The 22,169-nt window shown below is 40.8% G+C and overlaps 1 protein-coding gene and 1 non-coding gene across 5 annotated transcripts in view; one reads left to right on the plus strand and one right to left on the minus strand.

Moving 5' to 3' along the window:
• The window catches only part of DDHD2 (DDHD domain containing 2), a 1,375,691-nt gene that overhangs the window by 384,246 nt on the left and 969,276 nt on the right, over nt 1–22,169 (plus strand). The gene's annotated exons all lie outside the window — the stretch shown is intronic.
• On the minus strand, nt 14,174–14,246 carry TRNAM-CAU. The gene has a single exon. It is a non-coding gene; the product is annotated as a tRNA-Met (tRNA).

A 22,169-nucleotide genomic window follows, 5' to 3' on the forward strand; every position in this document is an offset into this window, starting at 1 on the left:
CTGACAGACAGAGATCCCTCTGAAGAACAAATAGCTTTAAATGTTTCTAAGATACATTACTGTGTCACACTTGTTTTTTTTTTTTTATTTATTTTTATTTTTTGTGTGTGTGTGTGTGTGTGTGTGTGTGTGTGTGTGTGTGTGTGTGTGTGTGTGTGTGTGAGACAGAGAAGTATATTGCTGCTTTTAAAGCATTGAAAATGCTTTAGTACTGTTTTCATGGTGGCAATTGTGTGCTGGGATGTGACACTGAAGTTTAACAGTGTGAAAATTTGCATGACAAAACATTTTAAATTTTTTTACTTCATTACATTGCTTAACAAACTACTCTTTTTCCTGAATTTGGAGAGTAATTATGGAGTTTCAAGAACTGCAAGGACATTCTGAACCTTTAAAATGCATATTGGGCTTATTCCTTTAACCATAGCTCTTAAGCATCTGTCTCCAAAATGAGCAGCACTACCTCTTATAATGTGGGACAAATGGGCAAAACGTGGAGCATATACTAACGGCTTACTAACAACTCCAGCTAGGAAGCTCATAGGATAATTAAAATGTGCTATTTTTATATATAAAAACTTATCTTGAAGAATTAATATGATTCTGCTCTCTTTATCACGGATATCAGTTAAAAAAAATACCCAACACCGAAGGTGCAACAGATACTTTCAGTGTGGAACTTCATGGAACATGAATGTTTTAGGACCTCAAATGAGGAACGTTCCTCGTAATGAGGTACACTTGAGAGGTATGCCTTTAACCCCTTAACTACTGACTATTTTATAGAGGACTGTCCCCAAACAACTGACTGAAGTTTATTGTTTTACACTTTTGCAATAATAACTCCTTTTGATTACTTGGTGTGTGACCACTTGAATGGCTCAAATACCAGAGACATTAAATTCCTCCTCCACGCCCACAGATGCTCATCCCTTCAAAGTCAGGACATCTGGGTATAAGAGTTGTTAGGTGGCACCATATTTTCAGGTCTTTCTTTTCCTCCCAGGACCAGATCCTCATTCTGAGTCCAAGATCAGGAGCACAAAAGCACTTGTACTGTCCCCATCAGGGTATGGTTAAGGAGACCTGAAGGGAGAACTCATATGAGAGGTGGCCTTTAAGGAAGAAAAAAAGGTGCCCATCCTAACTCCTACCTGAAATATAGGGGCTGGAGGGAGGGGAAGGACTACTGCAAGAGTGAAGACACTAATCTACAGTTATGGTGAGTAGACACAGCTGTACTATGTTCATACTACATAAAGACACTTGTATGTAAAGTAGTAATATAAAATAAAAATAAGTTAAAAAGAAATTACATTTACAAGTGGAGCCCTCCAAAGCACATAATTATATGTGGTTTACTATACGAACAATTCCTAGCTACGTACAGGTGCCAAGAATGGAACAATGAAGCATGCACATCCAGCAACCATGTTGCACAGCATAATGTTGACACAGTAAAAATGATCATTCATCCCAGGATTTAAGATAAATTCATAATGCAGTTTTTCTCCTTCTTTGCAAAATGTCTTGGTAGTTTCTGACATTTGCAAGAACTCTGTACCAGAAAATGTAAACCTAGTTCTGGGGTACTTAAAAAAATGTTTGTATAATACATTTCTTTCCTGACAACATTTTATATAAAAGAGCCTACGTGTACAATGTGAAACCACTGGCTGGTGAATGTAATTGTTTGGGTATCCCAAAACATTGTTATGCATTTGAAGTAGATAACTTTGGATACCTTAGAATGTATTTACAGTTTACAAAATAACCACTAGCCCTGCAACCAAATAACCTATGCCTTTTACAAACAGCAATGCACCAGGTCTTCTCCCTAGTATGCAGTCAAAGCATAGAGATTTATAAAGGGTTCAGCGTCTGCTACCATGACTACGGACCAAGACATATTAGCAGCATTTGTGGGCTTCCATTCCATCGTGTGCCACCGTTTGCTAGAGTAGTGCCTCACCATTTCTGGTGGTTGGTAGTAGCATGTTTGTGTGTACCACAGGTTACATCTGCCATGCAAAGGAGTTTTTTTGTGTTTAGCATTGATGAAGAACAATCCCTAGCTATATACAGGTACCAAAAATGGAACAGTGAAGCATGTGCATTCAGCAGCATCATTGCATAATATAATATTGAGACACTAAAAATAATTCATCCCAGTATTTAAGATGGACTCCAGATTTATAATTCAGTATTTCTCCTTATTCAAAATGTCTTCCGGGCTGGCAGCTCGACACTGTAAATTCCACTGCCAGTCATGAGCAGACAGGTAATCCGCTGTGGCGACCCCTAACCGGAAAAAGCCGAAAGAAGAGTTTCTCACATCTGGAAGTACTCTATACCTGTAAAAGTAAAGCTAGTTCTTCATTTGTGATAGGAACATGAACAGTATATCAAGAACAAGGAAGGAGGGATCAGTGCAGTCCCAAATACTACATCAGATATAAATGCATGGTTTAGAAATCTGTAAGTTTCCCTCTTTGGACTGCACTATGTGCAGTTGGAGTGGTCCACCCTACTTAGCTAGGGTGGAACAAAGGAGGCAGTTGCCTCTGAAGCAAAGTGTTGGAAAGTGCAGTTGTCAAATCCTTATTGCTTCGTAGTACATACAGGCATATGTGGTCAAAATTGAAACACTGTAGCACTCCGTGTGTGGTAGTAACTGTAAACTGTAGCAAACAGTCTGCTACAGTTTAAAAGGGGGAAAAAAAGCTTTTTTTATTACTGATTTGCTTTTCAAGTCCAAACTAGAAGAGCTTTCTTCCATTTTTTTTTTTTTTTTTTTGAGGGGTACCAGATATGGAGAGTGGCAAAAGGCACAAAAACAGCTAGCTACACTTCTTGGAGTTGTGTTTGTGAGTTGTGTACCTGGGGATTCACTTAGACTTGTACTCTGCATGGAATACCGTGCTTACACAAAGGGTTAGGAACTGTATACAATGTCTTACCCCATAGTGTAACAGCTTTTATGGATTACAAGAGTGTGCACCAAACCAGTCCTGCTCTATGGCAAACAATATTTATGAATAGCACCCATAGTTCCTAACACGTTGATGTTGTTTGTCTTTCGGCTTTTCCCGGTTAGGGGTCGCCACAGCGGAACTCCGGTACGCTAATGATTGGCAGTAGATTTTCACGAACGCCGAGGTGCCTGCTCCGATGTCCAACCTTCAACTAAGGCACTCCCATTTACACATGTCTTTCGAACGCCCATGGTTCCTAACATATTTAGACAAAAAGTTTATCATAATTGATGCAAGTGTAGTTCAGGTAGTTAACCTTGCTTTTAGAAACATTACTGCTGGTTGTTCATTATATTTCTTATTCTGCTTTTATTGATAGTAACACAGCTGCTTTGCAAAACTTCTGCAGTGGGTATAGCATTGCAGCCTATTATATGATGTATTTTTAAAACTATGTTTACTTCTTTTTTTTTCTGTCCTGTCTCAGATTTTATAGCATCAACATGTAAATGAGGATAACATAGGCCTGCCTTCCAAGTATGCCTTTTCTTTGTTAAAAATGGCCAGTGGGTGCAATCTTTTTCAGAAATTCCTTGCTGTCACATATGTATTCTGCTTTAAGATAACATCATCAATAGTATTTTGTATTGGCTTTAAATATTTTGTCTTTTAGAACATATCTCTGATGGCAGTTGCTTGTTTTATGGTGCGTTTTCTTCACTAGATTTAACAAGTAATTTGAAAGCTCTCATCTCTTTCACTGTAAACCATATTCTTCTGTCACTGTGTTTGGGTTAGGCAGTCCAGTGCTGTCAGGTCTTGGAATTACTGTAGAGTTTCTAGTGCCTTGCTTTGCCACTTTATTTCATCAAGTTGAGGGGGGCAAAATTCTTCATACCCTTCTGAGTAATACACTGCAAATTCTAATGCTACTGCTTAATGCAGCAGAAAGCTGTGAAAAAAAGTTCTTTATGACTTTCACCCTTTGTATTTAATTTTGCTCTGCAACACACAGGACAGTTAAAGTAATTAATTTAAATTAAGTTAAGCAGTTAAATTATATTTTATGAACCGATTCACTGTGTAATCAACTGTTGGATGCATGTGGTTATGCTTCTGCATGAAGAAACGCTGGTGGAACTGAAAGTTTATACTACTAAATGTCATACTTTTTTATATTTGGCAGTATTAGCCTTTATTTTCCTTTGCTGAACAGTGTTATTAGAAGCTATTGGCTTACACCATTGGCTATTTTTTTGTGTGTTGCATGTTTAATATTTGATCCCTAATTATGCTGAAACCTGGGATTTTTGGCCATGTTGCTTCACAGGGGGGTACTATTCTTTATCCACCCAAAACATCTTAACTGAGGCTGTGAGACCTTCCCCATTTCTAGACCTGTTTAAAGTAATTTATATTATCCTCATTGCCTACCCAACCTTCACATCCCCCATTTTAGTTTCCACTTCGGGATCATCACCAAGCAGGCTTTGGGATTTTTTGTTTGGCGACCCTAATCTTGTCTCTCCTGTGACTGCCCTACTGCATAGTCTACCAAAGCAAGGATCACAATTCTGGGCTTATTCAGTGCAGGTTTGCTTCCATACATGTTTCACTCCAGCTACAGTACAGGGCATTGACAGATGATCCTGGCATGTGTGCATAATACACTGCACCTGGTATATTCTTCTAGGCTCCAAGAGTGGTTTAGTAGTCTTCCTCCACCAAAGATAGGCAAACAGGCATTTGCTGCTCACTTCCACTATCCTTGCTGTGCTCTTCCAGATGTTCTTCGTGTTTCACTGTTGCAGTCATCACATTTGGGTTATCTGCCTGCAGGTAGCCCTCAGCCGGCCTGAATACCAGAGTCTTCGGATTTTTGCATCGAATGCTGTCACTTCTTCCATGACGTCAGGTCGTCAGGGGTATAAAACATGCAGCCGATGCCATTACATAAGTCTTTCTTGACGTGTGGTGCCCAAAGCAGAAGCAGTTCGCAAGTGCCGGTCGGCTGATTCCTGAAATTTTCGTTTTCGAGTTTCAGACCTGAAGTCTTCAAAAAGATGAGTACCCCGTTGTGGATCCTTTTTTCTTGTTCTAACCTAAGTCAGAAAAAATTAATAATTGTCTTGCCTGTGGAAAGCAAATTCCTCAGAGATTTTCATTCTTACTACATCACCTGTTTAGGCCCAGACCATGACGTTCCTCACTGTCGGTTTTGTGCCTTGTTCAGCACCCGAACTATTCATCGTTGGGCTATTTTTGTAGCTAAATACTTTCGTTCTCAATCTCTGTACTCTGAAATGGCTTTGTTTAGCCATCCGACTTCCGATGTTCCTAAAAAAACGTAAGGATAAATACAGAGACAGACCGCTTAGGTCCAAAACTGCTGATGACGCTTCCGTTAAGCTAGTCCAATGGTACTCATTGAGGTGCTTTCTCAGCCCCTGATACCCGCTACTACAGATTCGCAGGCCTCTACTGAGACCCATTTGGAATCCGGTATGCCTCGAGATGCTTCTTCGACTATGGAACCTGCAGATGTCTCTACCTTGGATGGATCCAGAGCCACTGTGCAGGCACCTGCTTCTGAGGGTGTATTCAGGCCTACAAATTTTCATATTAAACCGACAACTTTGTTTCAAACTAAGAATACCGAATTCCTCAGGCCTAAAGCTCGCACTACGCCTAGAAAACTAATGACCATACCTCACTCTCAGGCCCATATGCCTCAAAAACAAATGATTAGAATGGCTGAAGACCTTATTACCTTAGTTAGGGGAAGCCAGCCTTCCCCATCTTACTGACCTAGAACTGATTTTCTTTCTGATTCTTCTGATCAGGAATCTGATATTTCTGCTCCTTCTGACTACCAGAATTTACCCTAATCTACTTATGAGGATTCTGATGCAGAGGATTCCATTCCCTCTGCTTCCCCTCCAGAGGATTTTTCTTTTGGTGAAACCTTACATACCCTTAGGGAGCATTTCTGCTGGGAAAGCCAGGACTACTCTGAGTCCAAAAATAGACTTAGGGAATTCCTACTCCTGCCTTAAAACAGGCCTCTAGCCTATCCCTCCTGTTCTGGAGATTATAGATGATGTTTTCTTGGAATCCAGCCTTACTCCAGCCACTTTGCCTCCAGCTCCCAGGAAACCTGACGGGTACTACAGAGTACCTGACTCTCACAAATTCCTCTTCAAGAATCCTACTGCGGATCCAGAAACCATTTCCCAAGGACCTAAAGGCATTAAGGCTACTGCTGCTAAGAATCCTACCCCTTCTGATAGGGACTATAGAGCTTTAGACAGATGGGTAAGAAGGTATACACTTCTGCTACTTTCACCATCAGGGCTTTAAATTGCCAGTTTCATATGTTAAAGTATCAGCAGCATATTAAGGGACTACTTAAACAGAAAATGATGTTGATTCCTGACTGTGCTGAACACAAAGATTTGCAAGAGTTAATGCATTCTGCTGAACAATTTGGTAAACATACTTTGCAATGTGGTTTTGATGCTTTAGAAGCATTTTGCAGGGCTGCTGTCACTGGGTCTGTTCTTAGAAGGCATGCTTGGCTTAAGGAACAAAACTTGCCAGATCATGTTAAAGTTAAATTACTGGATGCACCCTTAAACCAAGACCGCCTTTTTGGCAACAAAGCAGAAGTCCTCAAAAGGATGGAGGAAAAAGCTAAATCTATGCAAACTGTTAAAGATTTCTTACAACTACAGCCTTCTAGATACAGTAGGCATTGGCCGTCAAAGAACTAGTCTTTTCCAGTCCCTTCCAGGCCTTCTCAGTCCAAACCCAGGAGCAGCAGACCACCAAGACTTCAGTCTCAGGCTATGCACAGAGCTAAGCAGTGGGGGGCTCCCACTTCCAAAGCAGGGAGTACTAAGCCACCCCCCTATGGAAAAAGGCACAATGACTTATACTCTTCCAAGCCCTGCTCAGCTACTTGCTCCCTTAGGAGGAAAGCTTGTCCTGCATGCAGAAAACTGGTAACTCATTACCCAGTACAAATGGGTTTTAAACATAGTTTCCCTAGGATACAGATTTCACTTCCACTCTCTCCCAACCCCAAGTGGATGGCCAGACCTCCCTCCAAATCAGTGGGCAGAGGCCCAAAAACAAGTGTGCTCTCTCCTCAGTATCAGGGCTATTCAACCTGTCCCAGCAGAACAAAGGGGACAAGGTTTTTATTCAAGACTGTTCCTAGTTCCCAGAAAGGAAAACTCCTGGCGTCCTAACCTGGACCTGTCTATTTTCAACACCTATCTGATGGTTCCAAAATTCAAAATGCTAACTCTTCAACAGCTTCTTCCTGTGCTAGCCAAGGATGCCTGGCTGGCAACCCTAGACTTAAAAGAAGCTTACCTGCACATCCCAATAAGGGAATCCTACAGACAATTCCTACATTTCAGGGTGGGCTCCACGCACTTTCAGTTCTCTGCACTTCCCTTTGGCTTATCTACTGCACCCAGGGTATTCACAAAGTGCCTAGCTCCAGCCATTGCATTTTGCAGGCAGAGTAATATTCAGATTTATCCATACTTGGATGAGTGCCTGATTCAGGCAGAAAGCCAGGAATTGCTATTGCAACACCTGGCATTTGTAAAGAGACTTCTAACCTCACTGGGGTACACCATCAGTGAGAAGAAATCACACCCAGTACCCTGCCAACAGATTGTATTCCTGGGAGCAGGCTTGAACACAACTTCCCAGGTGGCATTCCTCACTCTGGAGAAACAAGTTTATTTGACAACCTACTTCAACCTACTGGCCACAAAAACCCAGCTATCTGCAAGGAAAATCCTGAAAGCCCTGGGGTTCATGTCCTCTTGCATTCTGTTAATTCCATATGCAAGACTGCATATGAGGAAACTTCAATGGTATCTAAAAAGCCTATGGTGTCAACATTCTCAGGACCTGGAAACAATGATGCTTATCTTTCCTTGCCTAAGAACAGAGTTCCTTTGGTGGGCAAAGGCCTGCTACCACAACAAGGGGATCCCTTTCAATCTACCCCCTGCCACTCAAACCCTAACAACAGATGCATCAGACTATGCATGGGGGGCTCACATGGCAGGGCAGTGCATTCAGGGCAAATGAAATCCAAGACAGATGCACATGCATATCAGTCTAAAAGAAATGTTAGCTATATAGAATGCTGTGACAGCCTTCAAAGACCTTATTCTTTCAGGACAACTATTGGTAATGACAGACAACACCGCAGTTGTGTGGTACGTAAACAAGCAGGGTGTAACCCATTCCTCCCCACTCTGTAAATTAGCCATGGCTCTGTGGATCACAGCCTTGAGCTACCAAGCGAACCTGCAAGCTCAATTCCTGCCAGGCAAACTAAATTCACTGGCAGATGACTTAAGCAGAAATCTCATGGACCCACATGAATGGAAACTGGAACCCAAAATATTCAAGCTCTTGAAGAACAAATGGGGGACACCAGAGGTAGACCTGTTTGCCTCCCTTCAGAACTACCAATTGAACAAATTCTGCACCAGAACTCCCCACAGTCAAGCTTGGAAAGTGTATGCCCTGTCCTTTACCTGGGAAAGCCTCTCAATTTATGCGTTTCCCCCAGTGCCTCTCCTCTCGAAGATTCTACTAAAGATCAAACAGGACAAGCCAAGTACAATACTGATTGCCCCAGACTGGCCATGCCAGCACTGGTACCCCCTTTTGCGCAGTCTGACAGTGCTACAACCATGGCACCTGCCTCAGACCCCTTCCCTGCTGTCCCAGCAGGCGGGCCAGATTCTGCACCCTCAGCTTCAAACACTGAACCTTGCAGCCTGTCTAATTCCCTGAGCTTACCTCTAGCAACCCTCAGGAAGCAGGTGCTGGATGTCATTCTTGAGGCAAGGAGACCTAGTACTAGAAAATCCTATTAAAAAAGTGGAAAAGATTCTGTTCCTGGAGCAAGGCTCAGGGGATGGGCACAACTGTGCCCAGCTTACCTCATATTCTAGATTATTTAACAGAAATGCTCCACAAGGACCTGTCTTTCTCTTCAGTTAAGATTCATGCCGCTGTCATCTCAGCACATTATAATACTGAGCCACCCCTCTTCTCTCATCCCCTGCTAAAGCAATTCCTTAGAGGGGCCAAAAATTTAAGACCCCCCCCCCCCCAGGACGAGCACCCACTCCAGCCTGGGACCTTAACTTTGTATTGGAAAAACTCACTCTTCCCCCCTTTGAACCAGCTGCTACAGCAGAGTTGAAATTACTTTCTTGGAAAACAGCCTTACTTCTATCCATCACTTCAACAAGAAAGAGTGTCTGAACTGCAGGCCCTCATGGCAGTGGAACCCTTCATTATCTTCCATGCTGACAGTGTTTCCCTCAGGACTAATCCATCCTTTGTGCCCAAGGTAGTGTCTAGTGTGGCTCTAAACCAGTCCATTCATTTGCCTACCTTTTTCCCTAACCCTCAAAATAAGGGGGAAAGGATACTGCATTCTCTGGATGTGCATAGACAGCTTAGATTGTATTTGGACAGAACTAAGCCTCTGAGAAAGTCTGACCTGCTGCTAGCTAGCTTTGCTGCAGGGGCAGAGGGGAATGCCATTTCTAAGCATACCATTTCCAAATGGATAGCCCATTGCATCCATTTTTGCTACAAGCACCATTGAAAACCTACCCCACAGGGGATAAGATCACATTCCACCAGGGCTGCATCTACCTGTACGGCATTCCTCAGAGGAGTCCCTACCAGGGACATCCTGGAAGCTGCTACCTGGAGCTCTGTACATACTTTCACCAAGCATTACCACTGGCCAATCTTTTCTAAATCCAGAGCTGGATTTGCCACAGCAGTCTTACAGGGCCTGATTGCTAGCCCTAATGCTCTTTAACTGCCCCCACCCTTCATTAGCTTTGGGAATCAACCCAAATGTGATGATTACAACAGTGAAACATGAAGAACATAGTACAGTTGTGTACACTTACCATAAATGTAGATGTTCGAGTGTATTCACTGTTGCAAGTCCTGGTTATCCTCCCTCCAGCCCCCTGACTTTTCTTGGCTGTACCTTTCCTGCTTATTTAGCATATATTATTTCATGTGTATTTGCTTTTTGCTGGGGGTGTTCCATACCTTATAATTGCTTCCTATTTTGGGGGCACCTGAAATCTGGGGCAAGAAAAACTGATGTAATGGCATCGGCTGCATGTTTTATACCCCTGACGACCCAACGTCATGGAAGAAGCGACCGCATCTGACGCAGAAATCCGAAGACTTTGGTATTCAGGCTGGCTGAGGGCTACCTGCAGGCAGATAACCCAAATGTGATAACTGCAACAGTGATTGCACTCAAAACATCTACATTTATGGTAAGTGTACACAACTGTACTTTCCCATCCATTTGTAATCTTTCTTTTTTTTAAACAAGAAACAAATTTATTAACTTATCACTTATGACACAATCATACATTTATATAAATGAAAACAAACCCTACTGACATATTTTTAGTTGCAAACATGTTATGTCACTTAGTCTATCCAGTCATTTTTATTCAAACATTACATAGCTCATTCAAATCCTGCCTTCCTTTAAACCTCATTCCTCCACCAAAATGTTTTTCTGCATGTATTGTTTCCACAATTCCCATTTCTTTCTACGTAATTTGCTCCTACTCTTTTCTAAAGACCCTGTTTCCAGTTGTTTTATCTCTGTTACTATATTCACTACTACTAGTACAGTTGATTTAGACTCTTGATTTCCTTTTTCTAGTAATTACTTTTTTGGCAGCCATAATTAGACTCATCAAGGCCTTACTACTTCTAGGCAGTTTTGATTCTCTGTCATAGTTAAAAAAATCATTCCTTAGCTATGCCAGTTTTTATCCATTATGTCTGATAGAGTAGTTTGCAGGGATTTTTCAAAGTCTAACAACTCATTACACTCCCTGATAATATGTTTCCAATTACCTCTTTCTGCCTATCACACCTCTAACATGTGCTGTCTACCTGAGGAAAATTCTGTGGAGTCTACTTGGGATATAAAAGTACTATGTAAACACTTCCAAGCAAAGATCCTATGTTTTCCAGACTTTGTTACATATTTGGGAAACATACACATATCCCAGATTGTATTTTTGTGAATTGCTTACCCAGTCTCTCCTCCCAATCCTTTCTCACCTCCTCTGATTGATTCTTACAGTTATCATGCAATATTTCATATGCCCTACTAATTGTCCCTTTTTTAACAGCAGCTTCTGTTCTAGATTCTATTAAAATTCTACCAATGCTGGTCTTTCGCTTAGGATCCCCCTATTTCTTTCTCTTTGCCTATATTCTGATATCAATCCTTGAAAAGTAAGGCAGTCTTTAACCCACAGTCCAAATACATTCTTGGCCTCTTCCCATTCTGTTACCTTTCACTGTCAAATTATTTACTCCCAATAACCTGGTTCCTTTGCTAGTTTTCTCCAATAATTTCCAGCCCCCTTGCCTATTGTCTGTATCCCTAATTGCAGTCATCCCTATCATCAGAATCTCCTTTCTCCATTTCATTGTTGGGTTAGTTGTTATAGTACAGTCTGCTAATTTATGAATATAATATTCTGTATAGTTATTGTTATGCTCCATAAGGATCTGCATCCAAAATCCCAGTCTCTCCTTATTTCTTGAGCTTTCCCCCCTGTTTCGTCATCATCCCTTTCCAATTTGAATTATAGCTTTCTGTTTGTGCTCTGTATAGGAGCCTTAACTGTTTAGCTCTGAAATACCCCCTTCAAATCAGGTAATCCCAAACCAGCTTGTTCTATTGGAAGAATCAGCTTGTCCAACTTGACTCTTGCAATCTTCCTCATCCAAATAAAATCCTTCAGCTCTTTATTAATTGCTATCCACAACTTCTCCTCTGGTTGAGAATAATATGCCTGACCCGAGTATAAAACTAAAGGGACTAAAAACATTTAATTGCTTGTATTTTATCTGTATCCATAAAACAGAGTTTCCAATTTCTAATTTTTTCTACTATAATTTGTTTAATCTCTTCCTACGTATCCTTAGCTGCCACAACAGTCCTTTTTAATCCATACTCCTCAGTGCTTCATTGTATCTTGTCCCCATAAATTTGGATATTGCTGAACCAATTTGTGTGTGTCTACATAGTTTACAGCTATTGTCTTTGTTTTAGCTACATTATTTTTGTGTCCTGAAAAGACTTGAAACTGTCTCAGAATTTTCCACAACACTGAAATATTATTTTCTGGTTCTGTCAAGTATAAACTATCATCTACATGTAAAGCAAGTTTTTCTTGACTACCATACCAATTATCTACTTGAATTTCTGAGTCCCTTATTTTTTCTTTGCCAGTGGTTCTAAGTATAACACAAATAACAAAGGGAGGACACCCCTGCCTGGTTCCTGTGCTCAAACAGAAAGTATCAGAGAGGAACCCATCCACTTTAATTTTCAGCTCTGTTCTCTTATATATCCTCCTAATCATCCTTAATTCTGTCAAGGAATGCAAATGTTTCCATTGCCCTACTCATAAAATTCCAGATTACTCTGCAGAATGCTTTCTCTGCATCAAGACCCACCGACAACAGTGATATTTTCTTACATTCTGTTTCCCTCTGAATCATCATTGTTATGTTAATGTTGTTAAATGTTTGCCTTTCCTCCACAAAACCACACCGATCCATATGTATCAATTTTACATCACCTTTGCCATATGTTTAGCCATTGTAGACACAAACACTTTATAATCATAGCTTAGAATTGAAATGGGCCTATGTGAAACTGGATCTAATTGGTCTTTAACCTCTTTAGTTATTACAGCCACTACTTTCTTCCAAGATGTTGGTGCTTCTCCTCCTCTTAAAATATTGTTAAAACCTTCCATGTCGTTATAAGTTTTTTCTCTCCTAGCTTCCACAGGAATATCATCTTCTCGTGGGGGCATTCTTGTCGATAGGTTGTATATCAATATTTTTATCCAGTTTCCTCCTATCCTAACTGTTAGTAATTGAGCTTCATCTACCTCTAGCCTTGCCATATTTAATTCTTCCATAAAAATTTTCATTTGTACCATTTCTTGATTTCCATATTTCTCTAATTTGTAAATTTTGGAAATATTTGTAGTACCTCTGCAGGATCTCTTATCTACTTGTTGTAGGCTTCCTAAGCTTGGCGACAACCCTTTCTACTTTCTTTTTTCTCAGTAGTTGTGCTAAACATTTTTGTGCTCTGGAGTTATCAAAAACAGTTGCTTAACAGCAGTCTTTCTAAACTCATGCATATTGTCTAGGTAATCCCTTGTTTTCTGTTTAGCATTCTGCAGTTGCTTCTCTTCTTGTTCTGTGAGATTTCCTCTATTCTGCAATACTTTGTTTATCAGTCGCTCAAAATAATTCTTGTAACTTCTTCAGCATAACTCTTTCTATTTCTACCCTATTTTAAACTCCACTTTAATTTTATCCCACTCCTTAGCTACTTTTCAGAAGAAATTTCTGTCTTCTCTAATAACCCATGAATAATTTTCACTACCCATTCCTTAAATTCCTCTCTTTTCAACAGAAAGGTGGGAAAGTGCCAGTGTCTCATATTAATTTCATTACCCTGCATTTTTATTTTAGTTATTGATGTGTGAACTGAAATAGTTATTGGGTGTGTATCAAAACTTTCAATTAAATGCACATGTTCCTTTGAAGTACAAGTTCTGTTAGCCTAGTCCAGTTTTTTGTGTCTTGGGGAATAATAGGTTCATAGGTTTGGTACTAGGCTATCAGCCCGAGGACCTATACAAGCCTAGCCATAACAATTCCCTGGCTATTTCTTCCCACACCATTTACTTCCATGGACCCCTGTCTAGCAGGGCAACTGACGTGATCCCCCAGGGTGAATTTCCTTTCTCCCATCCAATTGTCAAGGTTCCTTTTGAAGAGGGTCAAAGAGGCACTCTGCTTGTCATGTATGGGCAATCTATTCCAGAGTCTAGGGAGTCTCTGGGTTAGGAACCTATCCCTCCAGCATGTTTTGTTTATTGTGATGACAAGGTTTAGATCCCTGGAGCGTGTGGCTCTGAGGGATTGGGATTTCTTTGTGTAGCATGTCCAATAGGTCTGGGTTTGACATGGCCTTGTATGTTAAGCAGAGATCGCCTATGAGTAGACGATATGCGACAGAGTAGAGCTGGAGTTTTTTAAGGCTGATTTGAAATTGCCCTGTGTGAGGATCGAACTCACGACCTTCAGATTATGAGACTGACGCGCTACCTACTGCGCTAACAAAGCTAATACATAAATTCACTCCAAACTCCTACTACTGAATTCACATCTTTTATGCCAAGTATTTTTTATAAATGTCTTCACAAATCTACCCTCTTTTGTTATATTTTCTCCTCTGAGCATGCCAGATACATACTCACTGCTGCAAATCAAATTCCAGTCCCCACCTATAAGTAATATTCCCTGCTGAAAGCTGATTAGTTCTCCCAGAATTTTCGTAAGCTCCATTATAGCAGTTTTAGGTACAAGTACATGCCAGTGTAATCCTCCTCCCTTGCCAATAGCCCCTTAGTACTACACATCTACCATTATTATCTTTTTGTCCTCTTCTATCACTGTTGGAACTCCTCTTGCAATTAATATAGATACTCCCCTTTTCCTTTGTCCCAGATATTCCTCTGAATAACCATCCTGAAAACGTTTCTTTATCAAATTCACTTGCTCACTTCTTTTGAAATGTGTCTGCTGTAACATAGCTAATTGCACTCTACATTTTTAATGTAATTCACAAGTCTTTCTTTTTTGTGTATGTCTGTGAGACCATTTACATTTAAAGATAATATAGAAAGTGGTGTTATTGTGTTAAGATGGTATTATTCCTACCTGTTACGTGTAATAGCTTTTTTGTTTGTACTGTCTAGTTCCAGCTTTTATGTTACATGCATACACTAATGTTTGTCAGGTTGAATTTTTATATAGTTATTTCTTGTCATATCTATTTCAACCTATGTCACATCTTACAAAACTTTTTTAGTAAAAGCCCACAAACAAAAAAACAAACACACCCCTAGAAATCTATTTATTTAATACTAACACACATAACTATTTACATCTTCAAATACTGAAGTTGTATGATACAGTCTGTGCTTCTACTAAGTGCTGTATGTTTTTGGCTTATATTTATTCCTCTCCCAGATTGGGGAAACACTTGAATGCTTTCAAAAACTTTGTCTCCTAGCCATTGAAAGAAAACCATTGAAAAAAGATGCATTCTATTTTTATTGCCCCTTATCAGATTGTCTCCATGGAGATATGAGAAACAGATGCACAGTTGCCTCTACAAGCACTCATTTATTTACTAGAGGAAAATGTTTTATTATATTTTGTGTTTCTTTGCTTCCCCTTAAAAAACTTGTTGCTAGATCAAGTCAAGGAACTTATTCCAGTCATTCCCCTGCAAGAATAAGAAAAAGCACATACTTTTTTCTTGTATCATGCTCCTTTTACATACTTTTATTTCTTTTTTACATTGCAGTGCCTACATTTCTTAAAACTGAATAAGGAGAAAGAAGGAAAAGGGAAAAATGGGGCACCTGTTTACTTTAGTATTCCTATTATTCTCAAAAAATAAGAAAGTTTTGCTTTATAGCATGTAGATTATGCCATGTGTTATAAAAAATACTACTGTTAAGAACAACGTTTAGTTTTACTTACATTTAACTCTTTCCTTCCGTCTTCCAAGCATTAATGGCATGAAGTAGGACATATACTTTGGAGTCCCGTACAAGTTTAACAAAGCCAAAGTCCAATATTTCCAGGTTTTTTTGTTCTGTCATGTTTCACAAATATAATTAATGCTTTGTAATCCCACATTTCTCAGTTTCCATATTGCTGGTTTTCCTGTTGATCTCCATCTCCCAAGTCCAGTCTCTGCTTAATTTCTAACATACTCCTGGTTCTTCTAGTCAACTCTTGTCCTTTTCTGTCTGTCGAGTGTTTTCCTTTGAAACATTGGAAGAGGTTTCACTGGCACAGTCTGTCTATTGGTTTGTTACTAGAAGAACAAGAGGCAGAATCTCCTCCTGTTTCATAGCTCACTTTTTGTTGGACAACCATTTGTCTTTCCTCTATAACATGTTCTGCATCAAAAAATGATTTTGACCCTCCAGGAAAAATATTCTGAAAATAGCTGGATACAGCAGCTTGAATCTCACGCCTGCTTCTTGACATTCCCCGATGAGTGGAATAAATTTACTCCTCTTTGGCCTGGTGAGTAGTCATTTTCCACAAACATTTTACTGTCTTCCACTTTCAGTACTTTGTCCTTCTGCCAACATTTTGTCAGAATCAACTTTTTCTGCTGGTAGGATTGCATCTTTACTATTAAAGGTCTAGGTTGCTTTTTCCTGGCCAGATTTGGAGCATATACATGATTTTATTTTATTTTTGTTTAACATTTGTTTACTGGGAAAGTCTGACTTGAAACGAAGCCAGTTTTCAGCGGTGGCCTGGGGAGAAACTTTCCAGACGCATGTCTTTGTAATGTGGGAGGAAAGTGGAGTACCCGGAGAAAACCCACATAAATGCAGGGAGGACATGCAGACTCCACACAGAAAGTACGCCAGCCGGGAATGTAACTGGAGAACCTCTTGCTATGAGACGACAATGCTACCGCTGCACCACTGCACCGTCCTGTGCCCTTTCATTTAACTCTGCTGTGGAATTCTAGTCCAGTTGCATATTTGTGCTTTCATAAAATTAATAGTCTGTTCCTTACAGCTTCACTAGTACAGCAAAAAATCTCAGGTTTTCTGGACGTGCTCTGTTCTCTAATTCTGTTATTTTTTGAAACATCTCCTCTTGAGCAGTCTCATATTCAGCCAGCCTTTTCTTCATTTCAGCCTCTGAATTTTGCAGTTTTATCACTTCATCTGAATGTTTGCTTCAAACTTCTTCCATTTCCAGCATTGTTATTTGAGTTGATATACTCTTTCAGAGTTTTGTTTATTTTAATCAGCTCTGAGTACATTTGACTTCTTTTTTCCTCTAGGTTACTAGAAGTCTTGCCTTGCACCAAAGCTGGAGCTTGCACTGCTTTTTGCTGAACAGCTGCAGAATTCTTCACAGTCAGTGTTTTTTCTTCACTTTTTTGTGATTAATAAATTCAGGCTCTCTGAATTTCTTCTTTGCTGGCATTCAGGCAGAGCACTTACTTGTCAGTTACTGAAATTTATCCAAAAAGACAAGTTGACTGACATTCTTTTCTGAGTTTCTGTTTTCATACTGGGAGAGCTGAAATTAAGCGGTTAGTCAGTGTGTAGCCATCTTGGAAGGGGTCTATATTAATTCATTAAAATACTTATTCATTGAATGCATATTTAATGAAAGCTAAACAGCGAAATTCATTAGAGCGAAGCATAGAATTTTTCCCAGTGTTAGGAATCACTCTCCCTCTAGCACTCCAGAACACACACAGCACTAAATCAAACCCACCCAAGTGGGAAGCTTTGCCCCCACACCCCTGCAAACTATATATGCCAACTCCTAGATCACATTAGAGTGGGGAAAATGGCAAAGTTGTGCTGATGGACCCAGTGGTTCTTAACCCTGGAAAAAATTCCATGCTTTGCTGTAATGAATTCCGTTGTTTAGCCATCGGTGAATATGTATTCGATGAATACGTATTTCAGTGAACTAATACAGACCCCTTGGAAGTCATCCATTTCTAGTATTGATAATTGTATTATATCTTGAAGCCCTCCGGTTGTTTTCTGTAGTTGCACATTTCTCTGTGCGATTATTTGTCATTTTTCAAAGAGCAGGTGGTATAGATCATGCACTTATTTGCTGATTCCACTGTATTGCCTTTTGAACTTTTTGGTGTTAATTTTTGTATTTTTGATGACATGATTCAGCCAGGGAAGTATCTATATTTTAGTCACGTTCTCATCTTATCGCTTCCTCCATCCGACCATACATTAAAATGTACAGAACTCTCTATTTCCATTGTCAGTAGCCAGAGGCATAACAAGAAAGTTTATATTTTTTAATTTGTAATCTGATTTCAGTCCATCCCACCTCGTATTAAAACATGTTTATATCCTTCCAGCTGTTTCCTTTGCATACTTCAGCTGTCTCCATTCTGTCATATAGCATGGGTTAAACAACAAAACCATAAGGCTGTTGTTTCAAATTCAGATAAAACAAAACAGCTGATAGGAAAACCAAGGAAACTTTTTAAAACTGTTAAAAAACGTAAAATTAGCTAAGTGTCCAGTAAGCACTTTTGTCTCTTGCTTATGACTTCTTCAACTGAATACAATCAACACTGCAAACTCTTTATGTAACACATAATCACATGACTCAATTAACTACTTTCTCAATGCTTTAACCCGTTGTTTTTCCAAATAGGCTATAAAATCTTTTCTATTTAACCCAGGTGGATAACAAGCATTCAGCCTCACTTGCAATTAATACTCTTTCCACCCCGATTCTTCTTCAGCATCAAACTCACTGTCACATCTAGCAACATGGTCTAACACTAAGTTTAAAGTCCACTTGCATTTGTTTGAATTGTAGTACTTAAAGCATTTTTGTCATTCCCAGCTTGGATAGCACATTTATGTTCATAGATTCTCTTGTATATCTGTCTTGTTGTTCATCCTATATAAAATGACATGTAACGCATGCACACAGCTAGATATATACAGCAAACTTAGATTAGGTTCATAGGTAGGTACTAGGCTATCGGCCCTAGGGCCCATACAAGCCTTGCCAAAAACTGTACCCTGGCTTTCGCCACCCTAGAAAATTATTTTCATGTGCCCCTGTCGAGCAGAGCCACAGAAGTGATCCCCGTGGTGAATTTCCCATTTCCCATCCAATTATCAAGATTTTTCTTGAAGAGTGCTAATGAGGATCTCTGTTTGACATAGATAGGTAGTCTGTTCCAGAGTATGGGAAGTCTCTGGGACAGGAATCTATCCCTCCAGCATGTTCTGTTTATTGTGGTGACAAGGTTTAGGTCTCTAGAGTATGTAGCTTGGAGGGATTGGGATTTCTTTAAGTGGAGCATGTCCAACAGCTCTGGGTTTGGCATAGCTTTGTATGTTAGGCAGAGATCGCCCCCTGAGTAGGCGATATGCGATAGAGTAAAGCTGTAGTTTTTTGAGACGGTCTGCATAGGGCATCTGTTTGAGGCCAGTAATCCTCTTTGTGAGGTATTTCTGTGGTCTTTCCAGTTGTAGATGTCTTGTGAGGTACATACCAAAAGGGGCGTTGTACTCTATAATGGGTCTGAGTGATGAGTAGAGGGGAACAATGACCTCTTTTTATCTGGATGAGAATCCTTTTGTGATGAGATGAGCCACGTAGAAGGATTTCCTGACCACTGTGGCGATGTGATTATCAAAGGAGAGACTACTGTCCACCTGTGTCCCAAGGTCTCATCACATTTTCGACATTAAGTAGACTACCAGTTATGTGGTAGTTCATGGGTACAGAGTTTTTACCAAAGGAGATGACAATACACTTTTTGGCATTGAGTTTCAGGCCATGGCTTTGACACCAGGTATCGGTCTCAGTGAGGCCCTTTTGTAGTTTGTCCACATCGTTAGGAGTTTCGATTATGGCTCCTGGTTTGCAGTCATCTGCAAACTTTGTTAGCCAAAGACCTTCTGTGTTGGCCTGCACTTCAGACAAGTAGATATCAAACAGGAGAGGACCCAGGACTGAACCCTGTGGTACTCCACTTGTCACTGGTCTGATGTCGGATTTGGAATCCGCTACTTTCACAGTGTGGGTTCTGTCCGTGAGCCAGTTGGCAACCCATCTTGTGACATAGGGATTTATACCTAGTTTAGTGAGCTTATCTATAATCCCAGAGTGGGGGATGGTGTTGAAAGCCTTGGCGAGATCTAGATAAGCTGTGTGAACCATTTTACCCTCATCTAGGGTTTTGGTGACTGCTTCAAAGAAGTCAATCAGGTTTAGGAGACATGATCTGCCTTTTACAAATCCAAACTGGGTAGGGTCCAGAGTTTGGAGATTACCAATGTCTTTGTTTATGAGTTCCACGATGATACGTTCCATGGCCTTGCAGACCAGGCTCGTCAGGCTAATGGCGCGGTAGTTCCCGGGGTCCATCGTGGCTCCCCCTTTGTGGAGTGGGATAACCGTTGCGGTGCACCATTCAGTGGGTACAAAGCCTAAGGTGAGGCTATGATTGAACATGGTACTTAGGTAGGGTGCCAGTTCATTCTGTAGTTCATGTAGAACACAGCCTGGGATATTGTCAAGTCCCATGAATGCTGTGTTCTTGGCTTTGGAGAGTGTGTTTTTTTACCTGTGCAGCCATGATTATAGGAACTTTGCATTCTTCCGGTATAGAGATGGGCCCTCTAGGAGGTGAGAGGGGGGGTAAAGTTAGCACTGAACCTATCTGCTAGGATGTTGGCAATATCAGTTGGTTCTGTATATTTAGTGTCATTGTGCTGTAACTCAGAGCAAATCTGAGTGTTTCCATTTAGATTCTTGACATAGCTATAGAATGCTTTGTGGTTGTCAGTGGCAATTTTGTTTTCGTAACTAGCTTTGGAGGATTTTATGAGGGATCTCAGCTTCTTACTGAGGTTGACCAGAGAGTTCCTCCAGTCATGGTATTTTACTATTTTTTGCAACAGTTTCTTTCTTCTGTTGTAGAGTTTGTTTATGGCAGAGGACCACCAGATTGGCTTCCTTTTTTTGGAGGATAACATCTTGGTTCTATTAGGGATAGCATGATCCATGCACTCGTGTAAGTGCTTATAAAGTGCATTTGTGTAGGAGTGGGTGTCATGAAGTTTGCCACTCCTGTCTTAAGAAGTGCGAAGTTGGCTTCGGAGAAGTTTTTTACAGTGGTTTCCCTAATTGGGGGTGGGGGTGGGATGTGGATGTCTAGGCTGATTAGCTTGTGGTCGGATCTGACCAGCGAGGAATTGACCTCTCGTGTGGAACACCTGTTTCCCATGTTGGTAATGACCAGGTCTAGGATATTGCTGCCCCTGGTGGGGGTGTGAATAAGTTGATCCAAGGCGTTGAAATTTATGAATTCTAGAAAACGTTGAGCAAAAGAGTTGGTACATGAGTAGTTTTCCCAGTTAATGGTGGGGTAGTTGAAATCGCCCGTTATTAGGGTGTTGGGTTGTACCCTAATACTTTCCAGTGTATCAAGAAATGAGGAGTGTGAATCCTGGGGCATGGTGGGGGGTCTGTAGCAAGCTACAATTTGGATTGCTGTCTTACCCAGAGTTAGTTGCACTTGGATAATCTCGGATGCATTATGCTGTGCAACTAGCCTGGAGGTGTGGATATCCTTAATGAATATGGACATGCCTCCGCCTTTAGTGCTTCGTTCTGGGTTAGGTGGCCGAAAGGTGTGGTATGAATTGTAGCCTGGTAATGCAGGGGTGCTCTCTGGAGCTTTGAACCAGGTCTCTGTCACTGCACAGATGTCAATGTTCTCCATTTTAAGGAGTGCCTCGAGTGAGTGCATTTTGAGGTTTAGACTTCTAGCATTGAGTAGCATTACCCTCAGATTTTGCTTGCTTGTACCTGTTACGGTGGTGAATTTGTTATTTGAACCTTGCCTAAAAAAGGCACTATAGGGGTGGCAAGAGCCTTAACCAGTATCCAGAATCCTAAGGGCGACAGGTGCAGGCCATCTCTGGCAAAGCATTGTGGTCTGTCGATCATGTCGTCCCAGGCAGACAAATACTGGATCCCCTTAGAATGACACCAGAAGCTTAGCCAATTGTTGAAGTCAATCATTTTGTCCTTGTACTGTGGTATCATTATGGGTGATGGCAGGATGCTACTCAGGGTTAGGGTCATACCTGCCTGGGATACAAGATCGGAAAGCTCCTCCATGTCTCTTTTCATGTAGTCCAGGGAGGTACGTCTCAGGTCATTCACACCAACATGGACAATGACAGTGTCATATTTGTACTTATTGTGGAGTGACCCGAGTGCATGCGTTATGTGGCAGATCCTGGCACCTGACAGGCAGCTGACAGTAACTTTCTCCTTGTTTAGTCTAGTGAGTGGAACATCAGTGTGCCTGACTATAGAGTCACCTATGACTAGAGTGTTGGGTACGTTGTTATGCCTTATGGGCTGTGGTTGAGTGGCCCACTGAGTTTGTGGGCTATGTGTCATTTGGGTTGTGTTGGG

The sequence above is a fragment of the Protopterus annectens genome, chromosome 9.part0 (genome assembly GCF_019279795.1).
Source record: "Protopterus annectens isolate FY-2018-M chromosome 9.part0, PAN1.0, whole genome shotgun sequence".
NCBI classification, from domain to species: Eukaryota; Metazoa; Chordata; order Ceratodontiformes; family Protopteridae; genus Protopterus; species Protopterus annectens.